At 41.5% G+C, this 7,266-nt stretch overlaps 1 pseudogene; it reads right to left on the reverse strand.

Moving 5' to 3' along the window:
- Nucleotides 1-243: 243 nt before the first annotated feature.
- Nucleotides 244-4,517, reverse strand: LOC116094257 (annotated as a pseudogene).
- Nucleotides 4,518-7,266: the final 2,749 nt, after the last annotated feature.

Raw genomic sequence — 7,266 nt, forward strand, 5'->3', positions numbered from 1 at the left:
TTTTTAATATAAGGCAATTTATCTAAAGAGACAAGATGAAAATGAAAGTGACAGAAAAATTCAACTTCTTACAACCAAGACAATTATCATATCCTTAAAACTTAATTTTAAAAAGTATTGTAAAAAATGTTGCAGACTTGCATTCCGTTTATCAACATTGTATTAATTCATAATTCTGAACAAATCATTTTTAAAGTGTGAGACTTAAAAAATCAGTTTTCAGTGTATATGTAAATGTTTAAGTCAACTATAGATAGATGTATGCCCTTCCACATCTGGTTGTTCCTAAAAGCTGAACCTACCATTTGAGTGCTCAATTCTAGTGTGACGTGTTTTACCATGGGAGCAAAAGTTCAGGCTTAAAAAGTAACTAACGGTCGTCAGAACTATCCCGAACAAGAAAAGAACCATCTGGGACATTTGCCAACTTTCCCTCTGCCTCCCAGCGTGTGATGGGGCCCCAGGACCACCCCTGTTTTGCAAGCTTCTTCAACGCCTTGCCTCGCCTCCGTAAGACTTGTAACAACCATGGGACCACTACTTTGCACCGAGTCATAAGCTCTAGTAACCCCAGCGGCAGAGTTGGGATCGAAATTCAAATGACAGCGAACACTATCGACCCTGTGCAAATCTGGGCCTGGGAAGCCGCTTTGGATTGGGTTATTCTGCATTGGAGTTATCGACGGCGAGAAGGGAAGGGCGTCATCATGACCTCCTCTAGGGCTCTGCAACATGACTCCTATGGTGCCAGTCAACAAGTTGTTCACCACAAGGCCTACAACCAGTTCCTGGTCCACGTGACAATCAACTCCGAAGAAGGGGCCACTTGTCCCTGGCAGGGCTACGGCTAACACCTCCATTGGAAAAGGCATATCCAGGCAGCAGCTGCACAATCCTTCAAGAGGGCACATCAGGTCGTCTAAAAGCACGTTGTACTGAAGGTAGTCCTGAGATGGGAGTCCGATTACTACAGGCACACTTTGCTCCAGGTGGAGGCTCAGGTCCCTAGGTAAGCTGGAGCTGCAGCAGGACTCAGGGCGCGGCTCTGGTGGCAGGTCTCGCAGCTCCCTGGGCTGCAGTAGCTCCCTGGGTTGCAGTAGTTCCCTAGGCTGCAGTAGCTCCCTGGGTTGCAGGTCCCGCAGCTCCTTGCGCACACCATTGACTGGTCCTAGGCTGGGAGTGGGCACCAGCGCCTTCACTTGATGCACGTCTCCATCTTGATGCACGTCTCCTACGAACTCGTCTCCTCTGAGCTGGTGGGACGAGCAGCCAGGGCGTGGGGTTATAATGGTGGCTTAGCAGTGATGTGGAGCGGATAGGCCATGGAGCACGCACATCCTTGAGGCCACCAAGAGCTGAAGCTGAAGAGAAGGTGTCCTCATCCGTGGGCGCAGTAGGGCCCTTGCCCTTCGTCTTCTGATTGGCAGACAACCGGCTCTTTTGGACTTGTTCTTCTCTTTCTTATCCCGTAGAAATCTTTTATTTGAGGGCTGAAGAGATAGCTCAGTGGTTAAGAGCACTGACTGCTCTTCCAGAGGTCCTGAGTTCAATTCTCAGCAACCACATGATGGCATACAATCATCTGTAATGGGGATCCGATGCTCTCTTCTAGTGTGTCTGAAGACAGCAACAGTGTACCCACATACATGAAGTAGGTAAATAAGCAGAGAGAAAGAGAAAAAAAGAGAGAGAGAGGGAGAGAGAGAGAGAACCTACATAAATAAATAAATAAATAAATAAATCATTTAAAAAATATTTTATTTGTTTGGTTAGCAGTACCCTCAATATATTTTATATTATTTAATCCTATGTGAAAGGTATTATTTCCCTGATTTCTTTCTCAGTCCGTTTTCATTTATACTTAGGAAAGCTACTAATTTTTGTGAGTCAATTTTGTGTCCATTTACTTTGCTGAAAGGATTTCTCAACTGTAGGAGTTTCCTGGTAGAATTTTTGAGGTCATTTATGATACTATTACATCATCTGCAAATAAAGACTCCTTAATTTCTTCCTTTCCGATTTGTATCCCCTTAATCTTCTTAGGTTGTCTTATTACTCTAGCTGAGAATTCAAGAGCTATATTGAAATAGTATGGAGAAAGAGAGTACAACGGTGTCTTCTTTCTGATTTTAGTGGAATTGCTTTGAGTTTTTCTCCATTTAAGCTGACACTGAACATGGGCTTTCTGTAAACTGCCTTGATTATATCGAGGTATGTGCATTGCCTATCTACTCTCCCTGGGACTTTTATCATGAAGGGGTGTTGGCTTTTGGCAACAGCCTTTTCTATACCTGATGAAATCATCATGTGGTTTTTGTGTTTCAGTTTGTTTACATGGTAGATTCCATGTACTGATTTTTGTGTTTTGAACCATCCCTGCATCTCTGAGATGAAGCCTACTTGATCATGGTGGATGGTCCTTTTCATGTGCTCTTCAGTTTGGTTTGCGATTGTCTTATTGAGTATTTCTGCAGCTGTGTTCATAAGGGAAACAGGTCTGTAATTCTCTTTCTGAGTTGAACCTTTCTGGAGTGTGGGTATCAGGGTAACTATGGCCTCATAAAATGAATTGAGCAATGTTCTTCCTGTCTCTGTTTTGTGGAACAACTGAGCATTGGCATTAACTCTTCTTTGAAAGTCTAGTAGAATTTGGTGCTAAAGCCATCTGGCCCTGGGTTTTTTGTTGTTCTTGGAGGTCTTTTAATGGCTGTTTTATTTCATTGAGTATTATGGTCTGCCTAAAAATGCTTATCTGATTTTGATTTAGGTTTGGTAAGTGGTACCTCTCTAGAAAATAATCCATTTCTTATAGATTTTCCAATTTGGGGGAGCACAGATTTTAAAGTCTGCCCTTGTGATTCTCTGGACTTCCTAGATGTCTATTTAGTGCTCCCTTTTCATTTCTAATTTTGTTAATTTGGATTTTCTTTCTCTGCCTTTTAGTTAATTTGGATAAGGGTTTGTCAATTCTATTAATTTTCTCAAAGAACCATCTCTTTATTTCATCGATTCTTTGTATTACTTTTGTTTGCCTCTATTTTATCGACTTTAGCCCTAGATTTGATTATTTTTTTGGCATCTACTCCTCGGTGTGATTTCTTCTTTTTGTTCTAGACCTTTCAGGTGTGCCATATGTTAAGCAGCTAGCATGAGATCTCTCCAGTGTTTTTATGTAGGCACTTAGTGCTATGAACTTGCCTTTTTGAGCCACTTTCATTGTGTCCCATAAGTTTGGGTATATGTATGTTGATTTTTGTTCAATTGTAGACAGTCTTTTTTTTTTTCTTTCTTAATTTGTGTCTTGACTCACTCTTCATTCTATAGAGAGTTGTTCAGTTTACATGAGTTTGTAAGGTTTCTGTTTTTGTTGATATCTAGCTTTTATTTATTTTTTATTTTTAACATTTATTTATTTTATGTATCTGAGTACACTGTAGCTGTTGTGAGCCACCATGTAGTTGCTAGGATTTGAACTCAGGACCTTCGGAAGAACTGTCAGTTCTCTTACCTGCTGAGCCATCTCATCAGCCCCGATATCTAGCTTTTAAACCATCAGGGTCTGATAGGATGTGGAGTATTACTTCAATGTTCTTGTATCTGTTGAGATTTGTTTTGTTCTGAATATGTGGTCGGTTTTGGGAAAAGTTCCATGAGGTGCAGAGCAGCAGGTATATAATTTTGTGTTTGGTAAAATGTTCTGTAAATATCTGTTGGGTTCATTTGATTTATATTCTTTACCCCACCATTTCTATTTTGTTTTTGTTGGATGCTGTCTTAGTCAGGGTTTCTATTCCTGTACAAACATCATGACCAAGAAGCAAGTTGGGGAGGAAAGGGTTTATTCAGCTTACACTTCCACATGGCTGTTGATCACCAGAGGAAGTCAGGACTGGAACTCAAGCAGGTCAGAAAGCAGGAGCTGATGCATAGGCCATGGAGTGATGTTCCTTACTGGCTTGCTTCTCCTGGCCTGCTCAGCCTGCTCTCTTATAGAACCCAAGACTTCCAGCCCAGGGATGGCACCACCCACAAGGGGCTCTACCCCCTTGATCACTAATTGAGAAAATGCCCCACAGCTGGGTCTCATGGAGGGGAGCTTCCCCAACTGAAGCTCCCTTCTCTGTGATAACTCCAGCCTGTGTCAAGTTGACACACAAAACCAGCCAGTACAGATGCCCTGTGTATTGGTGAGAGTGGTGCATTGAAGTTGCCCATTCTTAGTGTGTAAGGGTCAATCCCAGGTGATTCCTTGTTGGGAAATGGAAAACTAGGAGTAACAATATTTTGAAACACTCAATATGTGCTGGAAATGGACTTAGCTTAAGACTTGAGATGACTTGTAAACAACACTCATATGATTCTGTACAGCATGTATTGCTTCTAAAGTTGGTCTGCTGAAGGTCAATACCAAATGCTGGGTGGTCACAAGCAGGTTGCATTCGTTCCTGAAGATGATTCCGAACCCCAGAACTGATTGGGTTAGAGATGACTGAGGAAGTCACCACCGAACTCAACATTTTTCATTCTACTTTTCTGAGGATTGTTGTACAATTTGGATCATGTCTATAATCTGTGGGGTCACTAAACAATTATCCGAATGAGTGAAACGTGTTAAAGACATTGCTTTAAGACATTTGTTTCCAATTATTATGTCTTTTAAAAGGTTTTATTTTAAGCCATGTTAAGCCCAACTTTCTTTTTTTGTTGTCATGGAGTTGACTGGACTAGGCATACACATATGTATACACACACATACACACACACACACACACACACACACACATAAACCCAAACATACACACATACATATACACACACACACAAACACACACATACACATACATAAACACATACATACACATAAACACACATATACACAAATACACATACACACACATAAACACACATACACATAATATACACAATACACACATAAACACATACACACAAATACACATACACACATACACACATAAACACACACACACATAAACATATACATACAAACACACATACACATACACACACACACAAACACACATATATACATAAACACACACATAAACATATATACAAATACACACACATAAAGACACATATGAACACACATAAACACACATACACACATAGGTACACACATAAACACATACACATAGGTGCACACACGTACACACACATGCACATGTACACATACACATATACATTTGTGTATACACACCCACACGCAGTCAGTTTAGAGAGAAAGGAAAGAGTCAACGTTTGGCTTATCTGGTGCTGATGATAGCTGGTCCCTATGCTCAGCTACTTCCACACCTCTTTAAGATTTTTATGAAATTAAAGGAACATGAAAATATATTTCATACTACACTGTGCAGGTCTACTTTCAGCATTTAGTGTTTTATGGCTATTTTATGGCTATTTTAAACTAAGTTTGACATCACATGCTTTCTTCTCATAATCTTTCTTCTCATAATCTCATATTGTAACTCCAAAAAAATTGACACAAAGACATTTCTGAAGTAGCATAAAGTGACAGGAAAAATTAAGGGGGAAATGGGATGCCAAGAATTTCCTCCCCTTGGATCTTGTCTGCATTTCCTACTGGCTGAGAGATGTTATCATTATCTAAGAGATAATCTTTGTTTCCCTTAATTAATAAATCTCAAGCAACAACTCAACTCTGCCTTCCTAAGACAAGAATGCTTGGAGTCCTGAGTAGAAGAGTATGAGTGCTCCCCTCACCCCTAAGTCTAAACAATGCACTTCATAAAGTGTACAACTTAAAACAAGCAGAACAGCAGATCTGTGAAAAATAGCTGACTGGATATTACCCTTCAGAATGATCTTCATTAGGAGGGTCTCCAGGCCTCAGGGGCCAGGCCTTGGTGGGAGAGAGCATTAGGGAGATGAGAGAAATAGAAGGCAGGATGGTGGGGCACTGAAGGGGGAGAGCCTTCCCTTAAATACAGGGAAGGAAATGTGCTTCGGACTCTCTAAGTGTCAGGGCGTGGATAAGCTTCAAACCACAAGAGCGAGCCTGGCCTGTCTGCAGAGCCACTGCACAGCATGCTCTCTTTTCTTATCAACTCTGAGGGTGGGGAGGTAGGAAGGGAGAGAAAGTAGGGAGAGGGAGATGTAGAGGAGGGGAGGAAGAAAGGAAAGAGACAGAGAGAGGGAAAGAGGGAAAGAGAAAGGAGAAAGGGGAGAGGGAGAGATCTGGCTTGATTTGGGGGAGTTAGAGAAATGCACTTAGGGGCTCTGTGGACTAACAAAAACCAAAACCACATTGCAAGTTCATTTACAAAAAGAAATTATTTGGCCGGGCAGTGGTGGCACATGCCTTTAATCCCAGCACTTAGGAGACAGAGGCAGGCGGATTTCTGAGTTCAAGGCCAGCCTGGTCTACAGAGTGAGTTCCAGGATAGCCAGGGCTATACAGAGAAACCCTGTCTCAAAAAAACCAAAAACCAAAAAGAAAAAAGAAAAAGAAGAAGAAATTATTTAAGATAAGAAAAAAGTAAATGGGTTCCTATATGTTCATTTATTTTTCAAATTTTACTTGTAATTTCCTTAATCTCTACACATTGGTGGAGATTACCTCCTTCGAGGACTGTAGCTTAGAGAGCCACAGAATCACCGCATATAGAACCATAGTAACAATACTGAAGGGTGATTTTCTTGAGAAGTCAGCACATGCCCTGGTGTGATGTCTGTTTCCCAAGTCGGTTAGTCCCCCTCCTCCTCCTTCTCCTCCTCCCCCTCCCCTTGCATGTGTGTACATGTGCGTGTATCCATACTTAAATCTGGAACATGTGCTGTCCCTGATTTTTACTTAATAAACTGCTTGACTTTGCTTTACTCAGGCTGTCTTAGTTAGGATTTCTATTGGTGCAACAAAACATCACGACCAAAAAGCAAGTTGGGAGGAAAGGGTTTATTTGGCTTACACTTCCATATTGCTGGTCATCATTGTCTTAGTTAGGATTTTATTTATATGTGTAAGTACACTGTCACTGTTTTCAGACACACCAGAAGAGGGCATCAGATCCCATTACAGGTGGTTGCTGGGAATTGAACTCAGGACCTCTAGAAGAGCAGGCAGTGCTCTTAACCACTGAGCCATCTCTCCAGCCCCCCAAGGCAACTCTTATAAGGACAACATTTAATTGTTTACAGGAGCTGGCTTACAGGTTCAGAGGTTCAGCCCATTCATCAAAGAGGGTACATGACAGCTTCTAGGCCAGCATGGGGCTGGAGGAGCTGAGA

This window comes from Mastomys coucha, unplaced genomic scaffold (genome assembly GCF_008632895.1).
Source record: "Mastomys coucha isolate ucsf_1 unplaced genomic scaffold, UCSF_Mcou_1 pScaffold16, whole genome shotgun sequence".
NCBI classification, from domain to species: Eukaryota; Metazoa; Chordata; class Mammalia; order Rodentia; family Muridae; genus Mastomys; species Mastomys coucha.